Raw genomic sequence first — 14756 nt, forward strand, 5'->3', positions numbered from 1 at the left:
CTCTCAATCCTCTTGCCTCAGCCTCCCAAGCCACTGGGATTATAGGCATGTGCCACTCCACCTGGATCTAGTCCCCTTCTCTGGGCCTGTCCTTACTGACAAGCTTCCTATTCCTACATCCAACCACAGCAGACATCCAAACCTATTCAAAACAGATGTCACCACTGGCTCCCAAACCCATCGTTCCTTCCTGGGGTCTCCATGATGATAGCACAAAGCTACAGTGAGCTCAGGAAGGCTGTCCTCCACCTCCTGCCACCCTCCATGGAATTGATGATTAGCCCACCCATGCTGCCTGCTAACCATTTGCAGTTTGCACCATGCCAGAACTTCCTGACAGATCTATCCTCTCAATGTCACTCTTTTACTCCACTGTCTTTCCATCAGCCAGTCATTGGAGCATGTCTACGTACACTTTCATCCATAGCTCCTCTCTGTGCAGGCAAGACCAAGCTCAAGGCTATCCACAAGGCCCTCCACATGTCTCTCCACCTATCCCATCCCCACAACCCAGCACTCACAGCTTGAATTTCAAGCTCTGTCAGCAGTCCCTTCCTGGTCTCCTGCACAGATGCAAATTCAGACTCAACAGCTGTGCCCCAAGGATCCCTCTGCCTCTGACACATACCCAGCCAGCCCTCACAGTGGGCCGGTGTCTTTTAAGGAGAACCAACCTCGTCCATTACTCTTAAGCTGTCCAAGGATGAGAAGCAGGCCAGTCACTTATAACCCGGGTGGGCCCAGCACTCTGGGAAGTGAAGTTGTGCCCAGTGCTGCTGTCAGAGGAGAGCTCTGCTCACAAACAGGTGAGAGAGACCAAAATGGACTTATCCTCGTTTTGCCTAACATGGAGGGGACATACCGGTTTTCCTTCTGAACAGTGCCTTAAATGGAGTTGAGACCTTCTGGCACCAGAGAGCAAGGGCTCTTGGGTGAAAGAAAAAGGAAAGGCTGTGGGGGCAGTCACCTCTGTGAAGATGGCGTGGCGCTCCAGGTCCGCATTGTGAAGTTGGTCCTGGAGGAAATCTGCAAAGGAGTGGTGCTGCTGCTTGTTCCAGTATTCCTGGGACAGGGTCTGTGCAGCAAATGAGCCTAGTGTGGAGGTGCTCAGCCGCACCACAGCATCTGGTGTGGCACAGTCCAGCAGGATCAGCTTGGCCTCCTCAGATACTCTGTGATACAGCTCCTGTGTCAGGTCCCCGGGGCCCTGCCTCTCCACAGCCTGCAGCACCACAGAGGCACAGGCGTCAGAGTGGTAGCCGATGAAGACGTCAGCAGGGCTGTACTTGTGCCCAGCCAGGAACTGATGGGCCTTCACGTCAGCGAACTCCTCTGCCCACTGCATGAGCTCCTGCACGATGCTCTTCTGCCACCCCTGCAGCACCGAGCTGAGGTCCAGGTAGTGCTTCTCCAGCCGGTTAATGAGGGGCACGGGGAACTGCTCGTACACCACATTTTTCTCCTCGATGACAATCAGGCGGAAGTCGGGGTGGACCCGACACTTGACGCGATGGGTGCCGAGCCCGAGGTCCACGTACTTCTGGCCCCCGAGGTAGACGTAGTACTGGTTGAGCGCGTCGTACAGGCTCTCGTAGAGGTGCTGCAGGTTCAGCAGCACCACCATCTTGCCGGTCTCCATGCAGATCTTCACCCGGTTGATGTTTCTGCAGATCTGGGTGTACTCCTGGTCCCAGGGAAAACTGGAACCAAAGATGATCTCGGGCTGCTGGTCCTCACTGAAGAATAACTGCTGCAGGATCTGCAGGGCCATGTAGTTTTTGGTCAGCACGAGCAAGTAGCGGGATTCAGCTTCTTCCAGCTCTCCCTACTGCTGGGAGTATGTTCTGCATACTCCCACAAATGTTCTGCTTGATGAGCTCCAGGGTGCTGACCTCTTCCACACACCTGACCTCAGGTAAACTGGCCATGAAGATGTCCAAAGCAGGGATGTCATCTTTGCCACTGAAGTTCCGAAGGACTGCCTGTGCAATCTCCTGCGGGGAAGGCTTCTTGTTAGATGCTCTGGCGGTGGCGAAGACCATCTTGATGAGGCTGTAGTAGTCGCGAAGCCCGAAGAATTCCTTGTCCTGCCTGCTGCACACCATTTCATAGGCCTTGGCAAAAGGAGCGAAGTACCCTCGGACCCTGTCCTGCACCAGGCTGTCTGAAGAGCAGATCCCTCTGGCACTCTCTGTGAGCTCCTTCTCACTGGGGCTGCCGCGGGACACAAAGATGCCCCGGTTCATCTTGGCAGGGTCAAGGGCCCAGTTGGAAATACCTATGAAGCCGACTTTTTGGTGGGGGGCAGGATCACCTTCAATGCACCCGTCTTCCAGCAGTGGGTGCAGAGCCTTCAGGGGCATTTTGGGGGAATCTTCTGCCAAGCCGACCTCATCCAGCACCACCACAGACACGTACTGCTGCAGGTCTTTCCCCTGCTGGAAGCGAGCGCACTGCTTGAAAGTGTTTATGATGCCCTGTGGGGTGCAGTGGGGGCTACACTGGAACGACACCAGATGGACTTGCTTCAGGCTGCGGAAGAGAGCGGAGTGCGCGGCCTGGCCCTGCATGGCATCTGCAACTATGGTCTTGGAAAGAGATTTGGAGGTGCCAGGCTTTCCCACAAGGAATAGGGGTATCTTCAGCTCAATGCAGATGATCATCATGAAGACGTTTTCCTTCAGAGCCAAGTTCTTGGCTATGGTTTTCCTCAGAGGCACCCCACTCAGGAAAAGATCCTGTGCGTGCGTGATCTCGTCCAGGATGACCCCGCTGTTGTCATATGGTTCTGGAAAGTACCTGCAAATGGCTCTGCGGTAGGACTCCTTCTTCTTCAGGGAGGCATGGTAACAGACCCCCACAGCCATCACCAGGGACCAGAGGACGGGGTCTCTCCTGAAGTTATTTTTGCTGACACCTGTCTCACAGAGAAAGGTGTTCAGCTTCACCAAGAGCATCTCTCTGCAGCCATGAAACCATGTGAACACCTTCACACAGCGCTCCACGTCCCGGAGGCTGACGAAACTGCACTCACTTTCAGTGTTCCTCATGAACCTCTGAGAGGCAGAGAGCACTTCCGTGATCACACAAGTCTCATCCTCGCTGATCCTGACATGGTCCACCAGTCTCTGCACAATCTGCTGGATGTAGAGCTTTTCAGCAGTGTCATTCAGTTGCCCAAAGTCCCACACCAGAGGAATCAGGCTCGGGGGCAGGGCGTGGACACGGTACACCAGCTGCCTGAGGGGAATGGAGCCCAGCCTGTCTGCTGTGTCCTCTGCACTGACCCTGTACCCCAAACCAGCTGACTCCAAACAGCAGATGGTCTCCTGGGAGTGCTTCCTGTAAGGGTTGCAGGCAGCTATGATGTGCAAGCCTGAGTCCTTCTCCAGGGGCTGGCCATCCACGGTCTGGTCACACAAGACTTCCTTAATACAGCTTATGGCTTCTGTTGTGTTGGCTTCATCAAAGAACAAGATGGTGTCCAACTGGTGTTGGTCTTTATTATATAAGGCAGTTTTCTCAGCCTCCAAGACTTTGGAGTGGATCATGGCTGTGGTTGTTCCTCCATGAACCTTGACCAACTTCATGGTCTCAGCCTGGGTACCAGCACGCCGCAGATCACTAAGGAATTTAATGAGCCTGGTTTTCCCACAGCCTGTTTCTCCCATGATGATAACTGGGATCCCACAGCGGAATCGCATCTCAATGGCCAGAATCTTGAGCATGTTGTCTGTTGTAAGCTCATATGTTTCATCGGGATCAAGGGCCTGAGGAATTCCTAGTGACTGGCAGAGTCTCAAGAGTTTCTTATGTCTGGGCAGGTTATCAAAGTCAACATTAAAGGGCACCCTCTGAAGCAACAGCCCCTTGTATAGTTCTTCTGTCATGACATCTTTCTTGATTATCTTCCCATTGAGATGGTTGATGGCATCAACGCTGCCATTCTCATTGGGCTGAAGATGGAAGCCTATGAATGTCATGGTCTCGTGGTCACCATTGAAGAACACATATGGGTGAGGCTCTGACTCCCACCTCCTCCGGAGAGTGAAGGGGGCGAGCTCTTCCTCATCAACCCCATCCATGGTGACCATGTGCTTCCTTGGGCTCTGGTCAGAGATATGAAGCGTTGGTGTGGCAAAGTCTCTTGCCATGAAGATCATGAAGGTGACCACAAAATTCTTGAAGCCTGGTAGTGTAAATCCAGTAAAGCCTGGATTACAGAACATACAGGCCTCACAGTCCTTGAGCTGACAGTTGAGGAACCGAGCAAAGTTCTGGAGCTCTGACCAGGAGGGGTTGATGACCCCACAATATATGAGGAGGTGCTGGATGCACTCCCCTGGGGTACCTTCAACAGAGCCTGCTTGGTATTGAAATGTGTCTAGGTTTTGTTTTTGATGGAATCTTTTTAAATATTGGTAAGGTCTTTGGAAAGTGGCACTGCGGAATTCTCTCTCGTCCATTCCAGGCTCTCTGAAGCTTCTCTCGGGACTCAGCTCCATGGCTATCACTTCTTTGGGAGGTCTGCAGGTGACTCTGGGGAAGATGTCAAGAAAACTAAACTGGGGGGCATGTGGATTCTGCAAAGGAGAGACATAAATATAAGTTAGAACTTGATTTCCTGAAAGATGCCCATATATATGAACCCTCCACGCGATCTACTCAGGATCGGCCTTTATGGAAACAATCACTTAAATACACAGTGATTGTTTGCATTCTGCAGCCTCTCATTCACAGAGGCTGGCATCTGCACCTTAGAGTATTAAAGAAGCTCAACTACAGTAGCTGTATTATTAACCAGGAATCCATTTCCAACCCAGCCTCCTGTGGCGTGATCTCTCCTCCAAGCACGAACACATGTGCGACCATAGAACTCCCACCAGCTAATGGCTTTCTATGTGCAAAGTCGCCCTGCTATCTTCACTGGCAGTAAAAGAGACAATGGCCATCAACAGAGGAATCTCCTGAACACTCAGAACGGGTGAGACTCAACCCAGACACAGCATGGATCTGACAGATCCAGACAAATGCAAGACGCTGCCAATCAATAAATACGAGAGCATTCTCATTCCAGACATCATTAAGATCTAAGTCTAAGCATGCATTTCGCCTTACACATACTCGCTGCTCCCTGAACATGAAAGTGGGCAACAATTCAGATGTGTCAACTCAGGCCATAGGCCACAGCAGCAAAGGTGTGCTGTGATCACCTGCAAATGCCCTGTGTGCTTACCAGCTTTGAAGACCTCTTTGGCAGTACTGAATTTCCTACTGGGATTTCAATGATATATAAATGGCATGGGTTCCGAAGCCACATTTTCCCACTTATATCCATTAGGTATTGTAAAATGAGGAGTTTGAAAAGAAAAACCCAAGTTCCAGTCTGTACCTAAAGACAGAGAAGCATGGGTTGAAAATACACAAATGCCAACCATTTCTTCCAACTCCCAGGACCCTCCTGTCTTGTTCCTGAAGAGAAGGGTACTGACCACAGGTAGGTGTAAAAAGAAGGGACTCTTCATACAGGGAGAAGCAAGTAGGGCCCTTGGAATTACACCTTCTGATGTGGCCATTCAGCTGCCATATAGGCACTTACCGAAGCAGTCACATCAAAGTGGAATATCATAGGCGTTTTCCGAAACTGAGCATCCCAGAAAGATAGGAGGGAGTCCAGGATGCGGCCCTCATCCACCTGAGTGTCAGTCAACCGAACAGTCTTTAAAGGCACCTTTTCACTATTTAACTTCTTTTTCAGTTTTTCATGCAATCTCTTCACATAGAGAGACTTCCCTGTAATGTTCAAATAAGGAAATGAGATCCCAAGCCCATGGACCAAGAGGAACAGAATCCAGAGAGATTAGAAGTTACTTCTTAGGCAAGAGCAGTGGCATACGCTTGTAATCTCAGGAGCTTGGGAGGCTGAGGCAGGAAGATTGCAAATTCAAGGCCAGCCTCAGCAACTTAGTGAGGCCCTAAACAACTTAGTGAGACCATGTCTCAAAATAAAAAATAAAAAAGGCTGAGGATATGGCTCAGTGATAGGGCACCCCTGAGGTAAATCCCCATTTTAAAAAAAATCAAAAAAAACAGTTACTTCTCTATGTAAAAATCAAAACTGATGCAATGGAACATCAGATTAGAGCACAATTGCACCATGAAGCCAGAGTCCCTAGCTGTCACCCACTCAGCATCCTGGCATTCTCCATGATGACATCAGTGGAAGTATAATAAAGTAAAAGCAGAGGCATGTCCCGAGCAGGGAGGGGAGGGCAGGTTTTGTCCTGACAGGGCACAGTGATGCTCATGGGATGAATCAACAGAATGGAAGTCACCACCTCTTATCAAGGACACATGACAGTGACTGAAGGGAGGGTGCGAAGCACTCTTCTCCTGGAGCCAGAGCAGCTGTGCCTCCTCTGATCACACCAATGTGACCCAGAAGAGGTCAAGAGTTTACACAAGAAAAAGTGACCTGAAGAGAAGTCCATCCAAGGAGGAGCTGGGCTACCAGGAACTACAACCTGGGTGGAAAGGGGCCCCTTCTAGAGGAAGCACTGACTGCTGGCAGTCAGACCCTCCTGAGACTCACTTTCCCACCTGCAGAGGGGTGTCATCTGAGGTGCCCACTGCTGCAGAGGCAGGGGTCACTGGGAAGCTCTGAGAGACTGCCTGCCCACCCCAGCGCTCTCATTACCAACTCCGGCTCTCTCTGAGGCCACGATCCCCACACACATCCGGTCTCTGAACACAGCTGCCGCTGACAGGGTCTGTGCTGGGACCTGGTAGTGATGTGCCAGGTAGTCCTGGATGGCATGGAGGGGTGCCTGGGGGATGACGTGGACTTTGTGCTGGCTGAAGGCTGAGGGCAGGTAGCAGCATTCCTGTGCCGCGTCGCAGACCACCACCAGCTGGTAGTCTTCCCGGGGACACTGTGTGCACAGGCTGTGGAAGAGGGCCTCTGCCTGGCAGGCCACCTCGTAGCTCAGCTGATCCGCAAACAGCAGGCTGTAGACCTTGTGCCCCTGGGAAACCGGGGCCAGGCAGCGGTGCAGGAGCAGGGCAACCTCCTCAAATGTGGTCCCTGGGGTGCAGAGTAGCACCTCATCGAAAGTGGGCAGGGGCTGGCCTGGGGCCTGCATGTAGATGGCCAAGGTAGCCAACAGCACCTCAGAATGGCCACACAAGACCAGGTTGGGCTGGCCAGCCTGCAGGCCCGTGGGGAGAGACCGTTCCACAGGAGGCCCACTCATCCTGGCCAGGCGAGCCAGACAATGGCCCAGGGCCTCCAGGTCCAGGCAGCCAGGCAGAAAGACACTCATGCTCTCCAGGGACTGTTCCATGATGGCCCTCAGCTTGGTCACCAGGCTGATCTCAGCGGATTGCAATGGAGGTAACTTTTCCATCACTGTCCTCACGTGGTGTCTGGGGGCCTCATTGAACCCCTCGGTGGCCCTTAAGACGTCGGCTGGGGTGCAGTTGTCTTTGATGAAGGACAGCATCATGAGGGCAGCTTCGCTGGGACTCTGCTTCCTGAGCTCGGTGCTCAGGAGGACCAGCTGCTCGGCCGTGTAGAAGTTGAGGTAGAAGTGCTCCCTGCGCTTTCTGCTCACCAGCTCCTTCCAGTCTTCCAGGAAGTGCTCCATCTGCCTGCAGAGGGCTTCCAGGAGCCGGGTGACGTCCCCACTCTCTGTCAACTGGCTCACCAACTCCAAGTGGAAGTCCATGCAGATGGAGACGCCATTCCTGGGGCAGCAGTAGACCTCGGCAGTCCAGGTCCGGAACAGCATGTTTCCCGCAGAGTACAGGTTCAGGAAGGCTTGCGCGAGCCGCTGCACATAGCAAAATAACTGGGGAAACAAGGGCATAAGGCAGATGTCACAGTGAGCTACTGCAGGGGGACATGCTAATCTAGACACACATGGGTTCTAAGTCAAGGGTCTTGGGTTCACTCCTCCTTCAGGGTCACTGGGAAACATGAAAAGCCTAGGAAGAGGGCAGCTACCTTCAGGAAGAGATCAGGCGGCAGATAAGAATGTTGACTGTGGGCTGGGCTGTGCTCAGTGGTAGAGCACTTGCCTAGTATGTGCCAGAACCTGGCTCTATGGCTGCACTGGATGAAAAATTGTCTACTGTGAAGTGCAAATAAACTGTAAGGAAAGAACCTATAACAGGAGGGGGGGGAGAAGGGGGGAGAGAGAGGGAGAAGGGGGAGAGAGGGAGAGAGAGAGAGAGAGAGAGAGAGAGAGAGAGAGAGAGAGAGAGAGAGAGAGAGGAAGGGAGAAGGGGGGAGAGAAAGAGAGAGAAACTATTACAAAAACCAACAACCTATATCTACAATTATTTTAGGGTTTTTTTTTTGGGGGGGTGCTACCAGGGATTGAACCCAGGGTGTTATAACATTGAGTTATGTCCCCAGCCCTTTTTCATTTTGAGACAGGATCTCACTAGGTTGCTGACACTGGCCTCTAACTTACACTCTTCCTGACTCCGTCCTGAGTCACTGGTGTCACAGGCATGTGCCACCACACCTGGCTCAGTTACTTTAGTTTTGATGAAGAGTGCCCATTAGAATCTTGAGGTGTTTGACTTGGCCAATTTACAGAGTAAATGAAGCCTTTCATACTTCTTCTCAGAACTATCTACCTGGTCACCTCCTGCTAAATGCAGCTGATTAACCACCAGTGGTGACAGATCTTAAGGATGCCTCCAGGGCCTCCAGGGCCTGTCCCACCTCAGATGTGGCTCCAGGCAAGGTGCACCCTGCAGACCCACAAGCTCCACTCTCTGGAGCCACTCTGTCCACCAGAAGCCAACCCCTGCCCCTTCCCCTTTGCAGGCAGCAGGGCAGTGAGCATGCCCAGCCTGAGGCAACAGGGCACCTGCTCACCTGAGAAAACCTCTCCACTTCCATATTCTTGTGGTCTTTCTTGCCAGACATCAGCATCAGCTTGTTTAAAAGATCCTTCAGCTCTTCTAAAGTGTAGGAGCGCTCTGGCTCCAGGCCACTGTGACCCCCGGGGAGGATCAGGCGCAGGATGGCATCTGGGGAGATCTGGGAGGCACAACATGATTAGAAGCCATTTTCTGGTGGCTGAAACGCTGACTCTGCAGCAGGCCAGTGCATGCCACCAACACTGCACCTGGAATCTGAGAGGGCTCACCTTCTGGTCGCTTGTGGGTGCCCTGATCTCATAGATGCCTCTGCTGTTGATTGCTGTGGCCAGGGACAGGGACGACAGCTCAATGGACCCATGGCTTTTCTTCACTGTCTTCAGCCACTCCAAGTTCCTAGCAGAATCTCGCTGTTGGAACGAAAGCAGAGAACATGGGCCAGGGTTCGAATGACTATCTTCCTGGATGTCCTCCTCCTGCCTCTGCCCTTGCTGGGCAAACTCCAGCCACCCTCCTCCAGGGCTCCAGGCATAACTTCTTGCCTGAGGCTGCCTCAGGTACCCCTGGCTGTTCCCTCAGGACCCTGCCTGTTCCTCAGGACCCTGGCCACTCATTGTGGCTGCACTGGTGCCAGGTTTCTAGCTGACACTTGGAATGCACTTGGCCTGCACTTATGGTTGATTGGTAAGATAGCCACAGGCCATGCTCTCTGGTGGCAGGCCACCATCCTCCTGGGTTCCCAGAACAAAGGCCCTCTGAGGAGAGATGGTTGACTGAACAGGAGCCCTAAGTTCTTAATGTCCTGTCATGGTCTCTGAGCATGACCAGAAGAACAGGAAAAATCGCAACAGAAAATGAGCTTCTAGCAGAAAAACTGCAAACTGCTCTCTCTGTCCATCTCCCCACCCTCCAACCACATACAGGACTGTCCCAAGGCTGGTGCAGGCCTCTGGACATCTCTTCTCATTGGGTGAGTTATGAGTGTAAGTTTACTCAGGCGCTGGTACAGGTAATTTACTTAAATGTTTTTTTTTCTGATAAAAAAATTAATCAACATCAATTGTGAAAAATACCAAAAAGTAACTAAATAAAAGGGCAGTTACTAAATTCAGAGAAAACTGCTGCACACCCTTTCACACGCTTCCTACTGTGCTCTTTCCACACTTGTCCTGTAGGGTGGCGACTGCTCTTGACATGCAGCTCTGTAGTTCTCTTCCAACCCAAGACAAAGAAAGCATTTCCATAGTGAAGAAAATCTGGTTTTAAACATCAGTTTAAATGGCTGCCTACACGCCTCCATGCCCACGTGCCCCCAAAGCACAGCTGCTTCCCAGGGCTGCAGGACCTCCACACCTTGGAATCAGGACCAAAACTCACCAGCTTACTGGGCAGATGGGGGTCATTTTGCAGAGCCTTCCAGAGTTCTCTTAAAATTTCCATGAACTTTCTGAAGCCTGCCTTCTTGTCCAGCTTATACAGCAGGGACGCATAGCCCTGCACAGCATCATGGAAGCAGGCCACCCGGTCCACGTCAATGTCGCTTTCTCCAGCTGAGATGGAGGCCAGGTCCACAAATACCTTGAGCTCGGTGATGCCTGGGGCAGAGAGGGAGTCAGCACAGGACCACTCCATGATGCTGCACAACTCTCACCTGGGGCAAGATCCTTCGTGAGGCCATCGATAGACACTAAGTAAACACCTAGCGTGTGTGGCACTTCCTGCCTTCCGTTAGGACACCAGGACACCTTTTCTTTTGCAGCATATGATGACACCACTGACCAGCATCTAATCTTTACCAAACAATGTCCCAGGCACTGTTCTAGGCTTGTGTGTACCTTATTTCCTTTAATCTACAAACATTATCACCTAAACAAAAACACGTTCCATTGGTAAATAATTTGAATCAAATGTATGATATGTCAAGATCATTGTAATGGTTTGAGCAACTAATAAAAATAATAATAATAATATTGGGCAATCAATTATTTTAAAAACTGAGATAATTCCCCTAGGGTTAATTACTAATCAAAGAATGTAAGTCAAAGCAGACTCAGGAGTACAAGGTGGAGCAGCACAGCTCTGGATGGGAGCTGGAGCCAGTGATGCCTCAGTGGCCAGCAGGAGGTGGCCTTCTAGGCCTCGGTGGTGTGTGAGTGCTGTCCCCGCTCCACCTCCTTGAACTTTCCTTCTTACCTCTCCTCCCCTGCCTCTGTCTAGTCCACACAAGCACACAGGCTGCCCAGCCCTAAGCTGGAAGAGAGGTATACAGGTTACACAAGCTTACAGCAGCAACACCCCTCTGTGGGCAAGAGCACGCCTAGGCCTCTGGCAGAATGAGCTGGAAGGAGAAAAAGGAGTCAGGATGCTTATGAAAATGATGCCAGTGTCCACAGATGGAAAGAGCAACACAGGAAACAGTATTAACCAGAAGCCTGAAAAGCTGTCCTGATGCAAACTCCACTGTGGGCCTAGAAGCAGACACTGCCCCCCAACCCAACACACGCACATGATTGAGGCAGGACATCCTTGAGGTCAGGAACCCCACTTGGCAAACACCTGAAGCTGAGCTCCCACCCTACCTCTCAGCTCGTCGTGCAGCCAGCTGACCAGCTCCTTCTGCAGGGCCAGCTCCTCCAGACACTGGCGGCGGGGCTCGCTGATGTCCTGCAACAGCTTCTTGGCCTGGATGAGCTGTGGGCTGATCTGGTTCAGTCTCTCATGGTGGGTGGCCTTGAAATCATCAATCTGCAAGATGAAGCTCTGCTGTGGGCTGTTCCAGCAACCACCCACACCTGCCCCACAGTATGCCTGGACAAGCAGCTGCTATAGCAGAACCCGACACATTCTTGCACCAAGGACAGCATCACCTCCACAGCCCTCCTTGCTAAGCTGCAGTTGCTACTGTCCCCAGTATCCAGGTCCTTTGAGGAAGCTTTCATAGACTTAGAAACCTGCTACTCACAGCAGCCCAGCCAGGTCCATGTTGTTAGCTTCTCTGGGGGAGTTACTCATAGACTTACCGAAGGGTTCAAGTCTAGGTATAGACAATTCCACACTCTGTATTAAATTTTAAGCATTAACATACCTGCCTCTACTGAAAATCCACACACCTTAGAAATGTGACGCTAAGAAACAGGAAGAGATTCAGGCCTGAGCAATGTACCATTGGAGCAATTGCACAACAGGAGCAATGTACCATTTGGCATTCCCACTGCAACTAGGAGAGGTACCTAGACAGATGACAAAATATTTCCCTTTGTGCTTTCATAACTAAAGAGATGAGATTCCTCTGGAAAGAGGTAGGTTTTTCTACCCTGAATTTTTGGTTCTCATATAGACCCGAGAAAACTCACTAGCTAAGGAACAGTCACACTGTCTCAAGCAAAGGTAAAAACCCAGGGCTTGGAATGTTCCAGACTGAGTGCAGCCCAGATGAGAGTCCTTGGGGGTGGGGGGGCTGCCTCACTGATCTTCCCAGAATACCTGGGGCTTCCAAGGAGTCTGAGGTAGGCCCCCACCTCCCAGGAGTCCCCAGCAAATAACTTACAAAGTTTATTAAAGTGTAAATAACACTGAAGTCACCAGTCAATCCAAAATCCTTTTTGAACTGCAAGATGACCTTGGCCGAGCTGATTGCCTGGTGCAGGCTATGGTACTCCTTGATCTGTTCAACACGCTCTGAGATCCAACCCCTCTGGGCCTGGGAGTCTACTTCACACATGATCTGGAGGTCTAAAGTCAGGTCATTGTATTTATCTACAAAGTCCTTGAAGAAGACATTAATTTCTCCAAAGGTGATCTCTCCTGACTTCAGATCCTGATACAGTTTCATGAACCTCTGGTAACAAGGCGAGTACAAGTACTCATAGGCCTCTAAAAGCGCAAGGGTTTGTCTTTCAGATTCTCCTTGGGGATGGCTTAATGACTCTGCAGCTTCTTCCCAGAAGATCTGGAAGATGTGGCTGTCCATCAGCGAGTCTATCCTTGCAGCCATTCTTTGGACCTCACGGTCCAGGTTGTAGTGCGTCATCAGCTTGCAGGCTGAGGACAGCGGCTGTCTCACCCTCATGGCTTCATTCAGTCTTTTGCAGTTCAAGTCTTCTGAGTGTCTTGCTTCAATCTCTCCAAAATCCACTTTGGAAACCACAAGGAAACATGGAAGTTAAACTGCTAGACACGGTAGCATCTTATTTTACTTTCCTAGTATTTCTAATAACTTCTTTGAGAAAACACAAATTAGTATTATTTATGGGATTTTTTTTTCTTAAGAAGAATTCATCCCTCCTCCCCTCCACCCTGCCACGGGATTGTTTATCAGTTTTCATGATAAAGAACAGACTGGAAGCTCTTGTGTGGAGAGAACAGTTGGAAACACAAATCCATCTCCCTCCCAAATCCCATTCCAGTGACAGATTAGAAAATGCTTTTAAAACATCATAACCAGCAGGAACAAGGACAGTAGAGAAGAAGCCCAATAACAACACAACCTGAGAAGTAGAAAGATGGCCACACCAGTGGCAAATAACACTTGGGGCCTGAGAACAGAGACCCTAAGGACACAGCAGAGGTGAGCTCAGCCAGGCCCAGCACAAGTTTCTGGCACTCAAGGACACTAGATGTTAAGGTCACCCTAGAGTGGAGGAGGCAGAGAGGGAACTGGAATTGGGTTCAAAGTCTGTTTAAGAAGCAGTTGGTGAGAGTCCACCTCCACCATGGAGGCAGATGGGGGCTGCCCGCCCCCTGTCAAGGGGCAGGAAGGACCAACTGCAGGGCTCTCTGGCCTGAAGGCTACTTCTAGACACACACCTGTCTTGGGCAGCTACAGAGGACAGGGAGTATTCAATCTAAGGACAAAGAGGATGACACAGTCACCAGGGCAGGAAAACTGGAATAAAAGTGGGGCTCACCCTCCTCCTCTCCCTCTTGGCTCCAGAAATCTGGCAGCAGGCAGGGGGTGCAAATATGACCAGCTCACAAGAGAAGCCCTCAAGGACTAGGTCAATTTAAGGGCAGCCACAGAGCCCCATAGGTCACAGCCCAGAAGCCCTTAGCCTGTCCATCCACCTGTGGGGACTGTCTTCATACAGACAAACGAAAATCTCCAATCAGAACAGAAAAAGTTTTAATGTGGGAAATATATCCAAAAAAAAACAATAGGGATTGTGTAGCTCAGTGGTAGAATGCTTGCCTAGCATGTGTTCAATCCTCAGTGCCATTAAAAAAAAAAGAAGAAAAGCCTAGCGTCCATCCACAACATGCAAAAAAGGAAAGAAAGAAAGAAAGCCAACAGATAAAAGCAACTTGGATGAAACGGGAAAAAAAGGGAAAACATGCTGCGACCACGAACCACAAGAACATAGTATATAAATGAATATTTCAAGAGAAAAGGAGGGGCTGGGATTGTGGCTCAGTGGTAGAGCATGCACCTAGCACATGTGAGGCACTGGGTTCTATCCTCAGCACCACATAAAGATAAGTAAATAAAGGTATTATGTCCATCTACAACTAAAAAAAAATATCTTTAAAAAAAAAGTTTTGGGCGCGATGGCACACACCTGTAATCCCAGTGGCTGGCAAGGCTGAGGTAGAAGGATCACGAGTTCAAAGCCAGCCTCAGCAAAAGAAAAATAATAAGCAACTCAGTGAGACCATGTCTCTAAATAAAATACAAAAATAGGGCTGGGGATGTAACTCAGTGTTCTAGTGCCCCTGAGTTCAACTCCAGTGCCAAAAAAGAAAAGAAAAAAGGAAGTGCCTTCAAATTAACTATATATAAGAGCTGAAATGAAGAATTCAATGCCCAGGTTACAGGAGGAGATTGAAGAGAAGGCTCAGGAAGTGAAGCCCAAGCAGGAGAGATG

At 50.6% G+C, this 14756-nt stretch overlaps 1 pseudogene; it reads right to left on the reverse strand.

Moving 5' to 3' along the window:
- Positions 1-14756, reverse strand: part of LOC124099220 (E3 ubiquitin-protein ligase RNF213-like) — a 91599-nt pseudogene that overhangs the window by 44670 nt on the left and 32173 nt on the right.

The sequence above is a fragment of the Marmota monax genome, unplaced genomic scaffold, assembly GCF_021218885.2.
Source record: "Marmota monax isolate L192 unplaced genomic scaffold, Marmota_monax_Labrador192_F-V1.1 WCK01_AAM20220418_F8-fsc00574, whole genome shotgun sequence".
In the NCBI taxonomy this organism is placed as follows: Eukaryota; Metazoa; Chordata; class Mammalia; order Rodentia; family Sciuridae; genus Marmota; species Marmota monax.